A 12,903-nucleotide genomic window follows, 5' to 3' on the forward strand; every position below is an offset into this window, starting at 1 on the left:
GTCTCTGATGGCACTGATGTCTCTAGTGCCCAAACTCCTCTTCTGCCCTGGTGAGAGAGGCTGTCCAACTGGTGTCTGTGGACACATTCCTTCACAGGTAGGTACACTGCACATCTGGAAGGCTAATCTTTTTTTTTTTTTTTTTTTTTAAGATGTATTCATGAAAGAGTGAGAGACAGAGGCAGACACATAGGCAGAGGGAAAAGCAGGCTCCATGCAGGGAGCCTGATGTGGGACTCGATCCCGGATCCTGAGATCGCAGGATCACGACCTGAACCAAAGACAGGCACTCAACCGCTGAGCCACCCAGCCGTCCCTGGAAGGCTAATCTTGCAAGGCTTTGTGGGGAGGATGGTTTCTAGAAGGGGCTATGGATGGCAGATGGACATCATAGTACAGAAGAACACAGCCACTGTCAGAATGGGCCAAACAGTGGGATTTTCCATATCCTACCTCTCTTTTATCCTGTTCAGTCTTCTGGGGCCTTTGGCTGAACATAACCAAAAGGCAGATGGCAAGGCTGACCCAGGGATGCAATCTATAGGGAACAGGAAAGAAGAGTGGAGAATAAGTCCAAATGGGGGGCAGACTGAACCAGCATGGTAGTTGTCTCTGTTGCCATGGATGTGTCTGTGTGTCTCCAGAATTCTAGTGTCCACTAGCCTAGACCTAAAGTGTGGCTGTCCCCCAGACTGTCCTCTCACTTCTTAATGTCTATACTCAGACATCCTGTTATCTATCAGAGAGGCCTACTGACATCCTGTATGAAGCAGCACCTCCCTACTACTGCTACTAACCTTATCCAGTTTAATTCAGCACAGAACCTGCCAATGCTTGACATGTTTACTATTTACTTGTAGGTCTCCCGCAACTAGAAGATTAACTCTGTAACAGCAGGGCCATTTTCTCTTTCCTTCACTGCCTTATCTTCACACAGAATGGCACTTGTCCTATATTAAATGCTTGGTAAATGTTGGTCAAATGAAAAAGGAGTGTAAGTGAGCATCGTTAGCCCCTCTACCCCAGGGCAGCCCAGCCTTTCCTGAAGACAATTCTGTCTGGCTTGTTGCCCTCTTGCTACCCAACCTGTACATAATTACCTGCTGCCTGGAAAGGAGTGAGTGGGTCACCTCCCAAGTGTGCTCAAGCTTTGGCCCTTCTTCCTTGCCAGCCGTGGAAGAATGAAAGCGTGTGTTCATAAAGTAGATTTAAAGACATTTCAGTTTGTTTATGAACTGGAAACCTCCAAGCACCCCTCTGAGCTAGACTCAGCAGTCACTAGCCACATTTTGGATAAGCAGACTGAATTATAGAGGGCGAGTGACTTGCCAAAGCTGGTAGTGTTACTAGAGCCCAGGCACTGTGACTCATAAGGGCTGAACTGGGTTTGACAGAAGTGGTTTCACTGATATTCCTTAAGGTTTAGGCCCAGCTCTCTAAGCTTAGGAGCAAAGCCCTGGTTCCACCGATATTCCCTTTCCTGGCCTCTGCTTTAGCAAGGGCAGGGAGGTTAGTTCCCTGTTCTTCCCTTCTCGTTCCTCCCATATACTAAGGATTGAGGACTTGCCCCTTTTTTCTTTAGGTCTCACTAGAGAGGTAATAAGTCTTGTGGACTTAGAGAACAGAATCGGAGTCCTGGCCTCCCACAGCTTCTCTACCATTCTGGTAACAAGGAGTGCCCTATATCACCTGTTGAAGAGGTCAAGTGTACCTTTATGTATATCTGTGATGTCATAGCCTTGGTGTCCACACCAATGTAGAGGTGTACTTCTATGCATAGACTGCTGCTGTGCCAGTATAGACAGGTTCATGAGCAATCAGAGAAGACCCTAGATCCCTGCACCTCTGCTCTCTTGCTTTGTCCAAACAAAGGTATATAGTGTTTGCACTAAGGCTGCTAGACATTGCTCTCTTGAGTTCCCAGAGAGAGGCTAAACATGCAAAGACAGTGTGATAGTGTGGGCAGAGAACCCAGGATCTAGGATTTGAAGACCTGGAGCTGAGTCCCATCTCCAACACTTACCCACTGTATGAACTTGGGCAAGTCCTCTCAGGTTCAATTTCTTCATCTGAAAATGGGAATAATACCTATCTACCTTAAAGGTGGTTATGAGGATCAAATGACATATGTGAAAATGCTTTGAAATTGGAAAGCAATGAGGAGGAGGATACGTATTATCGAGGTCTGACAATAAAGCTTGGGGAAAGAAAGGATTCTGGAGAGTCAGGCCCTTCAAATGCTCCCCTCTCTGTCCAAATGCATCCATATTATAGAGAAGGAAATTAAGGTCCAGACAGAGAAAGAAACTTCCCTAAAGTCACATAAATGTTGGGGACAACTGGGGTGTAGAACTTGATCTCCTGACTCCCAAGCCAGTTCTGATTCTAGTTTGAGGTGGTGGAGAGAACTAATTTATCAGTAGGTGCTGAGCCCCCTAATGAACTCTGGAATACCCTGTATTTGGTGATGGGCATACAATTCAGTGTTTTGGTTTCTTAAAAAAAAAAATATTTGAGAGAGTGTGAGTATGCATGAGTAGGGAGAGGGAGAGTCTGAAGCAGATTTGGCACTGAGCCACCTAAGCACCTCCAATTCAGTGGCTTTTAGCATTTTCAAAGTTGTGTAACCATCACCACTATCTAATTCCAGGACATTTTTATCACTCCCCAAAGAAACTTTGTACCCATTTGTGGTCACTCCTTATTCCTTTTTCCCCCTAGCCCCTGGAAACCACTCATCTACTTCCTGTCTTTCTTAATTTGTCTATTCTGGACTTCCACGTAAATGAAATCCTGCAAATGTGGCTTTTTGTGTCTGGTGTCTTTCACTTAGCATTAATGTTTTCAAGGCTCATCTGTGTTGTAGCGTTTATCAGCACTGCATTGTTTTTTTCTGGCCAAGTAATGTTCCATCATATGAACATATCTCATTTTGTTTATGCATCAATTGAGGGACATTTGGCTTGTTTCTGCTTGTTGGCTATTGTGAACAGTGCTTCTATGAACATTCATGTGTATGTTTTTAATTCTCTTGGGGCATCTTTTATTTTTTTAATGCCAATTTGCCTTTCTATTTTTAAAAAATCTCCATTGAAATGGGCATTTTTTTTTTGTAAATGGTCAGATACTATTTTAGGCTTTATGAGCCATATGACATCGTGTATATAGTTGTCGCAACTGCTGAACTCTGCCATTGTAGAATAAAAGCTGCCATAGGCAATATATAAACAAATGAGCATGGATGTGTTCCAATAAAACTGTATTTTTTAATTTTAATTTTTTAAAATTTTATTTATTCATGAGAGACACACACAGAGAGACAGAGGCAGAGACATAGAGGGAGAAGCAGGCTCCCTGTGGGGACCCTGATGTGGGACTCGATCCCAGAACCCAGGGATCATGACCTGAGCCAAAGGCAGACACTCAACCACTGAGGCACTCAGGTTCCCCTCCAATAGAACTTTAAACAGACAGTGGGCCAGATTTGACCTGTGAACCATAGTTTGCCAATCCCTAGTCTAGATAATACATTTACATGATTCAATATTCCAAAGGTAGGGGTGCCTGGGTGACTCAATTGGTTAATTGAGTGTTCAATTAACTCAATTGAACATTGGTATATTGAGTGTTAATTAACACTTAATTGGTGTTCAACTCTTGGTTTTGGCTCCGGTCATGGTCCCAGAGTGGAAAGATTGAGCCCCACATCAGGGGGGATGCTCAGCAGGGAGTCTGCTTGGGATTCTCTCTCTCCCTCAGCCCATCACCTTCACCTCTACTTGCTCTCTCTCTTTCTCTCTCAAATAAATACATCTTTAAAAAATATTTCAAAGGTAGAAAAAGTGAAAATTCTCCCACTTCTGTCTCCCAGCACTAACTGGGTTTCCCTCCTTAGAAACAATGATGTATTTTATATTCCTCTTTCAGAGAAAGTTGATAAAAAGTTTTTTTTTTTTTTAAGATTTAATCCATTTATTTGACAGAGCCAGAGAGCACAAGCAGGGGGAAGAGGCGGAGGGAGAAGCAGACCTCCTGCTGAGTAGGGAGCCTGATGTGGGGCTGGATACCAGGACCCCGGGACCATCAAGTGAGCTGAAGACCGAGCCTAACTGACTAAGCCAGTCAGGTGCTCCTAAAAAGTCTATTTTTAAGTGGCTATGCAATATTCCAATGTATTGTGTATACTTTAACATCCATGGAAGGACTAAGATATCTGAACGCATGCCCTAAAAGAACAATGATCTAGGTGCGTTGCCCTGACCTGCCTAATTCACTCCTTCATCAGAATACTCTCTTGAACTCCTGGGATTTGCCTAGGAGTTCTGGGGATCATGCCTCATCCCTTTTGGGTCAAAAACAAGCTCTGACTCTTGGAGATGCAATACATTTTTTTAGGTGGTTTATGTTACAGTTCCACCGGAGAAACATAACCAGTAGGAAGGATATCTGTTTATCTATCTATCTATCTATCTATCTATCTATCTATCTATCTATCTATCTATCTAATCTAATCTATCATCTATCTATCCATCCATCTAATCTATCTAATTTATTACCAGAGTTGGCTTACTCGGTTGTGGGGGCAGGTTGGCAAGTCTGGGAATATTAGTGCAGTCTGTAAGAAAGGTCAGGATGGAAGCTCAGGTGGGAGCTGACACTGCAGTACACAGGTAGAATTCTTCAGGGAAACCTCAAGCCTTTAAACTGGTTAGAAGTTGGACCACTCAGATTATCTAAAACAATCTCCTTTGTATAATGTTAACTGATTATAGATATTAATCACATCTACAAAATAATTTCACAGTAACACCTACATTAGTATTTGGTTGAATATCTAGGTATTATATATAGCCTAGCCAAGTTAACACATGAAACTGATCATTTTAGTCCACATCTGGTCAACCCAGCACCCATATGCATCTCCTTAAACTATACTTAACTTCCAAGTAAAAACAATAACAAAGTCATACTGCCACCTAACATGATGCAATTACCCTAGTACAACTGAAAATGTGCTAACCTTTTCCCCAAAGAGAATTCAAAGTCTTTGGGTGATGTTCACTCTTCTCCTTGATAATCCTGTAACTTCAATAATTTAAGGTAAAGTTAACTATTAATATCTTTTATGTTAGAATACAAGGGGGATAAGAGAGGGAAAATACACAGAAATAAATATATTTATAATAAAATAAGGAATGAATACTCATAGTCCCCCTTTCTGCAGTTGGTTGGGTGGTCATAGGTGGTATTTATAACTACCTTCTTCTACTGATTACATATTTCCTTTGCCCTCAGCAAGCACCTTAGTGCTGGTTGTGGTTCTTTTCCTAGCAGAATGCCCCCAAACCTTCATTCTTGAAAGGTCTGTGCCATTAGAAGTTTTGGCTTAAATTGGGTTGTTACAGTTTCCCTTTGGTTTTAATCACAGGACATAATAGTACCAGTAGATGCCTTAAGGCTCTCTTATATTCCAGACATACTTTTCCTTACCTCCATTATGTAGTAGAATCCCAATTTCCCCTTGGTGGTCAGAATCAACCACCCCAGCTAGTACAGTAACTCCCTCCTTGGTTTGTTGATTCAGAGGCATGAGGAGCTGGGGTGGCAGTCCTAACTTCCAATTCAATGGAATCATGTCTTCTGGGAAAAGTACTCTTCCCTTTGGCATGAAGACTTATAGACCAGCAGAGCATAACGCAAGGATGGGAAGAAAAATTGTACTAGTGGGTCACTGGGTGTTACTACTAGTGAATAGTAACATTCCATTTCCACTCCTTAATTCCTGGAAGCATGAATCCTAGCTGTGGGAGAAACAGCACCATACCTGAAATGCTGATATAGAACATATATAGTATCCTGAAGTACATTGCTACAGTCCTGCAAAGTATTGTCTACTAGATCTTCAAAAGGCTATTCAACCTTTATAACAAGCTGGCTATTTCAGGATAATGGGGTAACATGATAAGACCGGTAAATTCCATGGACATGGATCCATTGCTGTACTTCATTTGCTGTGAAGTGAGTTCTTTGATTAGAAGCAATGCTGCTTGGAATACCATGACGGTGGATCTGGAAGTCCACAGATGGTAGTTTTGGCAGAAGCATTATATGCAAGGAAAGCAAATCCATATCCAGAATAAGTGTCTGTTTCATGAAGAGCAAAGCACTATCCCTTCCATGATGGAAGTAATCCAATGTAATCAACCTGCCATGAGGTAGCTGGCTTATCACCCCAGGGAATGGTGCTGGCTCTCAGTTTTGGGCTCTACTGCTGGCAGATCAGGCACTCAGCATTGGCTGCAGCCAGATTGACTGTGGTGGGTAGAAGTCCATGTTACTCAGCCCATATATAACCTCCATCCCTGCTACTGGCTGCTATGTTCATAAGCCAATGGACAATGACAAGGGTGGCTAGGGAAAGAGGTTGACTTGTATCCACAGAAGAGGTCATCCTATCCACTTGATTATTAAAAATCCTCTTCTGCAGAGGTCACCCTTTGGTGAGCATTCACGTAAGATACAAATAGCTTTACATTCTTTGCCCATTCAGAGAGGTCTATACTACTAGGTTTCCTGTCACCAGTTTTCCAATCATGTTCCAAGTCCCTAACTATCCAGCCAAACCACTGGCCACAGCTCGTTAATCAGTATAGACTTAAGCCTCTGGCCATGTCTTTTGCAGACAAAATGAATGAGCAGGTACTCTGCTCAAAGTTCTTCACCACTGTTCTTCTGGGATGTCCTAGAAAGGGGCTATAGTGCTATAGCTGTCCACTTTTGGGTGGTGCCTGCATATTGTGTAGAACCATCTATAAACTCATCCTGAGGGACTGTTCCTCAGTCAGCTGGTCATAGGGAACTCTCCCTGAGGCCATAATTGCAGACTGGGAAGGTAATGTGACTATGGTCATTTAGGGCTACTTTATTGTACCAGGAAAAAAGAACTAAGCCAGAAATAGGGAAAAAATATATATTTATATTTATATATGCCAAGTGCTTGCAAAAATTTTTTTCCATTGTTAATAAAAACATTTATTTTGCATTTTATACAGAACAACCTGAAGTCTGGATCATAACTTGACAGTTACCCAGGGGTTTACAGACAATGTGTCCATCTCAGTGTGGTTCTGGGGATTAGGGAATCCACACAAACATAGGCAGGAGTTGCAAGAGAAGGAAGGGGGTACAGTAGGAGTGTATTTCAATCCTTTCTTAAAGAAAAAGTCTCAAAAAAAAAAAAAAAAGAAAAGGCAATCTCTCTCTCTCTCTCTCTCTCTCTATATATATATATATATATCTTCTATTCAGAACCAGCATCATGTATAATATATATGATACATAAATCTATGTATAATTATTGATAATATAGGATCAATAGGATAATATAAGATCCTAGTAGATCATATATATAATATATTATATATATAAAGAGATTTATTGTAAGCACTTAGCTTATGTGATTGAGGGCTGGGTAGGTAAGTTTGAGGTCCGTAGGCTGGCAGGCTGGGGCCCTGGCAGGAGCTAAAGCTGCAGTCCGCTGGCAGAATTTCTTCTTCCTCAGGGAAACTTCAGTTCCATTCTTAATGCCTTTCAACTGGTTGGATTGGGCCTGCCATATTATCCAGGATAATCTCCTTTTCATAAAATCAACTGATTGTAGATGTTAATCTTACCTGGAAAACCCCGTTCCAGCAATACCAGGATTAGCGTTTGATTGAAAAATAGTTGATACATAAAATTGACTATCATAGTTTGCAAACTGAGATTCTGTTACACCTTCTCATAGAGGAATCCAAACATGTACAGAGAGGCAAGCCATTTTTAAAAGCAAGTTTATTGAAGTGTAATTGATACACAATAAATTGCACATATTTAAATTGTACTATTTGGGGCACCTGGGTGGCTCAGTGGTTGAGTCTCTGCCTTCAGCTTAGGTCATGATCCCGGGGTCCTCGGATCGAGTCCTGCATCAGGGTCCCCATAGGGAGCCTGCTTCTCCCTCTGCCTATGTCTCTGCCTCTCTCTCTCTCTTTCTGTCTCACGTGAATAAGTAAATAAATAAAATCTTAAAAAATATAAAGTGCACAATTTGATACATTTTGACATATGTATAAGCCACTAAAACTATCAACTACAATCAAGGTATCAAACATTCCTATCCACCCAAAATCTTCTCATGACCCTCTCTGACCCTCCCTCTGCCTTCCTTGCCACCCTCCAGCCCCAGGCAATCACTGAGTTGCTTTACCTCACTGTAGATGAATTTGCATTCTCTAGAATTTTGTAAAAATGGCATCATGTGGTATGTACTTTTTTGGGGGTTTGGTTTCTGTCACTCAACATAATTAGTTTGAGATTTATCCATGCTGTTCTTCTGTGTGTCATAGTTTATTGTTGAGTAGTCCTGTCATGCTGATATACCACAGTGTATTTATCCATTCCCCAATTCAGGAACATTTGAGGTTCCATTTTGACAATTATGACTAAAGCTGCTATAAACATTGTATTCAGGATTTTGTGTTCAGGTTTTTATTTTATTTGGGTAAGTAACCTAGGAATGGGTTTGCTGCATTCTATGGTAAACACATGTTTAACCTTCAAAGAAACTGCCAAAATAATATTCCAGAGGTGCCACACCATTTTATATTCCCACCAACAGTGTGTGAGATTTTCAGTTTTTATTGTCAATTTTTCTTTTTCTTTTTCATTTTATTTCTTTATTTTTTCAATTTTTCTTTTTAAATTTAACTTTTCAAAAGGTGTGTAGCAGTATCTCATTGTGATTTTAATTTCCATTTCCTAAGTGACTAATGATGTTGAGCATCTTCTCAAGTGATTGTTATCTATATATCCTTTCTCATGTTTAATTGGGTTATTTTCTCATTGAGTTTTAATAATTCCTTTTTTTTTAATAAAAAGATTTATTGATTAATTTTAGAGAGAGAGCACATGCAAGTGCCTGAGTGGGAAAGGGGCAGAGGGAGAGAATCTCAAGCAGGCTCCCCACTGAATGTAGAGCCAGACTTGGGACTTGATCTCACCATCCATGAGATCATGACCTAAGCCAAAACCACAAGTCTGTTGCCCAACCAACTGAGCCACCCACATGCCCCTTAAGAATTTCTTCTGTGCTCTGGATCTGAGTCCATTCTCAAATACGGGATTTGCAAAGACTGTTTTTCAGTCTGTGGCTTGACTTTTCATTCTCTTAATTGTCTTTTTACAAAGTGAACATTCAGTCTAACATCTCTTTTTTGCATTGTGCTTTTGGTATATCTAAGAACACTTTTATAACCTAAGGTAACAAAGGTTCCTCCTACTTTTTTCTAAAAGTTGTTAAGTTTGTTTGTTTAGATTTTATTTATTTATTTGAGAGAGAGAGTGTGAGAGAGAGCACAAGCAGCAGGGAGACGCAGAGGGAGAGGGACATACAGACTCCCCACTGAGCAGGGAGCCCCTTGTGGGGCTCTGGGGCTCTATCCCAAGGCCCTGCAATCATGACTGGAGTCAAAGGCAGACACTTAACTGACTGAGCCACCCAGGTGCCCCTAAAAGTTTTACGTTTAGATCTATGATACATTTGGAGTTAATTCTTGTAAATGATGTGAAGTATGGATCATGGTTTGCTGCTTCTCTTTTCTCTTTTTTCCCTCCCCTCTCTGTCCCTTTTGCATATTTCCATATCTTCCAATTGTTTTGACATTTTTGAAGACTCCATTTTTTTGTTCAATTTCCTTTGTGTCTTTGTAAAAATTCAATTGGCCATATCTGTGTGTTTCTGGACTTTCTGTTCTGTTCCATCAATCAGTGTGTCTATCTTTCTGCCAATACCTTACTGCAGCTTTATAGTAAGTCTTAAATTTGGGTAATGTGAATCCTCCAAATTTGTTCTTTTTTTTCAAAATTATTTTGGCTGTTCTAGTTTCTTTGCCTTTGCATATAAATTTAAGAATTGTTTTATAATATTTACAGAATATCTTTCTGGGGTTTTGGGTTGGATTGCATCAAATTTATAAATCAATTTGGAGACAATTGGCAGCTTAAATTAGTTTGCTGATCCATGATCCTTCTGCCTTTTTTGTTTTCTGTGACTTTTTTCTATGATTGTTCTGCACATATTTGTTAGATTTATATCTAAGTATATCTGTGCTATTGTAATAGTAATGTTTTTATTTTTACTTTTTAAAAAGATTTTATTTATTTATTTACTCATGAGACACACAGAAAGAGAGAGATGGGATGCTTGGGTGGCTCATCAGTTTAGCACCTGCCTTTGGCCCAGGGCATGATCCTGGAGTCTTGGGATCGAGTCTCACATGGGGCTCCCTGCAAGGGGCCTGCTTCTCCCTCTGACTGTGTCTCTGCCTCTCTCTGTGTCTCTCATAAATAAATAAAATTAAAAAAAAGAGAGAGAGAGAGAGGGAGATAGAGAGAGAGAGGCAGAGACCTAAGCAGAGGGAGAATCAGGCTCCCTGCAAGGAGCGCAATGTGGGACTGGATCCTGGATCCTAGGGTCATGCCCTAAGCCAAAGGCAGACGCTCAACCACTGAGCCACCCAGGCGTCCCAATAGTAATGTTTTTAAACATTTATGTTTCCACTTGTTCAATATTAGAATATACAGAAACATGATTGATTTTTGTGTGTTTACTTGGATCCTGTGGCTTTGCTAATTATTAACTCATTTTTAAGTTCTAGCACATTTTTGAAGATTCCATGGCATTTTCTACTATCTGTAAATGGAAACAATTTTATTTCTTCCTTTCCTTTCTGTAAGCTTTTCTTTTTCTGCATTTGCTACAACTTCCAGTATATACTGAGTAGGAGCGGAAAGAGTGAACATCTGGGCTGCTTCTAGATCTCAGGGAGAAAGCATTCAAGCTTTTACCATAAAGTATGGTATTAATTGTAGGGTCTTTGCTTTATTTTTATAAAATATCTTTTTTCAGGTTAAGGAAGTTCCATTTTACTCCTGGTTTCTGAGAGTTTTTGTCTCAAATAGACATTGAAATTTGCCAAATGCTTTTTCCATGCCTGTTGAGATGATCATGTGGTTTTTCTTTTATATCTATTACTATGGGAAATTACATTGATTGATTTTTAAGTGTCAAGCCAAACTTGCATTACTAGAATAAATGCCACTTGATCATAACAATTATACTTTTTATATGTTGTTGAATTTTATTTGCTAAAATTTTGTGAAGAAGTTTTGCACATGAAAAAAAAAAAAAAAAAAAAAAAAAAAAAAAAAAAGAAGTTTTGCACATGTTTTCAGGAGGGATGTTGGTCTGTAGTTTTCTTTCCTTTTTATATTTCATCTGGTTTTGTCATCAGACTCAGGTTAGCTTCCAAGAATGAGTTAGGAATTATTTCCTCCTCTTTAATTTTCTGCAAGTGTTTGTGCAGAATGGTTATTATTTCTTTCTTAAATGTTCAGTAGAATTAATCTATGAGTCCATCCATATCTTGAGTTTTCTTGTGCATAGATTTTTAACTGCAAATTCAATTTCTTGAGTAGATTTAGAGCTATTCAGATTATCTACCTCTTTTTTGAGTAATCTTTGCTATTGCAAAGTTATTTCTCCATTCCATCCAAGTTATAGAATTCATCAGCAAAAGTTAATGATATTTCCTTATCATTTTATTTACATGGGATCCGTAGTAATATCATCTACTATTGGTGATTTTGTCTTCCCTCCTCCCCTTTAATTAGTTTTGCTGGAAGTTTATCAACATTATGGATCTTCTCAAGAAACCAGATTTTGGTTTCATTTATTTACTCAATTTTTATGTTTTCTATTTTGTTTATTTCCACTCTAGTCTTTCTCTTTCTCTTACTTTTTCTTTCTTTCTTTCTTTCTTTCTTTCTTTCTTTCTTTCTTTCTTTCTTTCTTTCTTTCTTCTTTCTTCTTACTTTGGGGTCAATGTGCTGTTCTTATTTTTGTGGAAACTGAGGTCATTGCTTAAGATCTTTCCCGTTTTCTAATATAGGCATTTAGTGCTATACATTTTCCTCTAAGCTTGGGCTGCATATACAGATTTTGATAGGTTGTATTTTGATTTTCATTCAGTTCAAATTAATTTCTAATTTCTTTTTAAAATTTAATTAATTAATTAATTTATTTATTTATTTATTCATGAAAGACACACACACACACACAGAGGCAGAGACACAGGCAGAGGGACAAGCAGGCTCCATGCAGGGAGCCTGACGTGGGACTTGGTCCAGGGTCTCCAGGATCACGCCCTGGGCTGAAGGCGATGCTAAACCGCTGAACCACCCAGGCTGCCCTTTTTATTTCTTTTTTAATTTTTTCTTTGACCCATGGATTATTTAAAGTAAATTATTTAGTTTCCAAATACTTGGGATTTTCAGTTATTTTTATGTTACTGCTTATTTAATTTCATTGTAGTTAGAGAATATACCTTTATGATTTGAATCCTTTAACATTTATTTAGATTTGTTTTATGGTCCAGAATCTGGTCTGTCATGGTAAATATTCAATATTCATTAAAAAATAATGCATCTTCTGCTATTGGGCATTGGGCCAATTTGATCAATATTGTCTTCCGTGTCCTCATTGGTGTCTGTCTACTTGTTTTCTAAATTACTGATAGAGAAGTGTTGAGAATTCCAACTATAATTATTACCTTTTCTATTTTTCCTTAAATTTCTAGCATTTTTTTTTGTTTCATGTGTTTTGAAGCTCCGCATAAACATTTAGGATTGTTTATCCTTTTGATGAATTGATTTATTTATCATTATGAAGTTATTATCCCCAGTAATATTCTTTGCTTTGAAATCTATTGCATCTTCAACTTTCTTTTAATTAGAAGTAAAATAGTATATCTTTCCCCCATTTTAAAATTTTAATGTATTTATGTTTTTATATTTAAGTGAGTT

The sequence above is a fragment of the Canis lupus genome, chromosome 9 (genome assembly GCF_003254725.2).
Source record: "Canis lupus dingo isolate Sandy chromosome 9, ASM325472v2, whole genome shotgun sequence".
In the NCBI taxonomy this organism is placed as follows: Eukaryota; Metazoa; Chordata; class Mammalia; order Carnivora; family Canidae; genus Canis; species Canis lupus.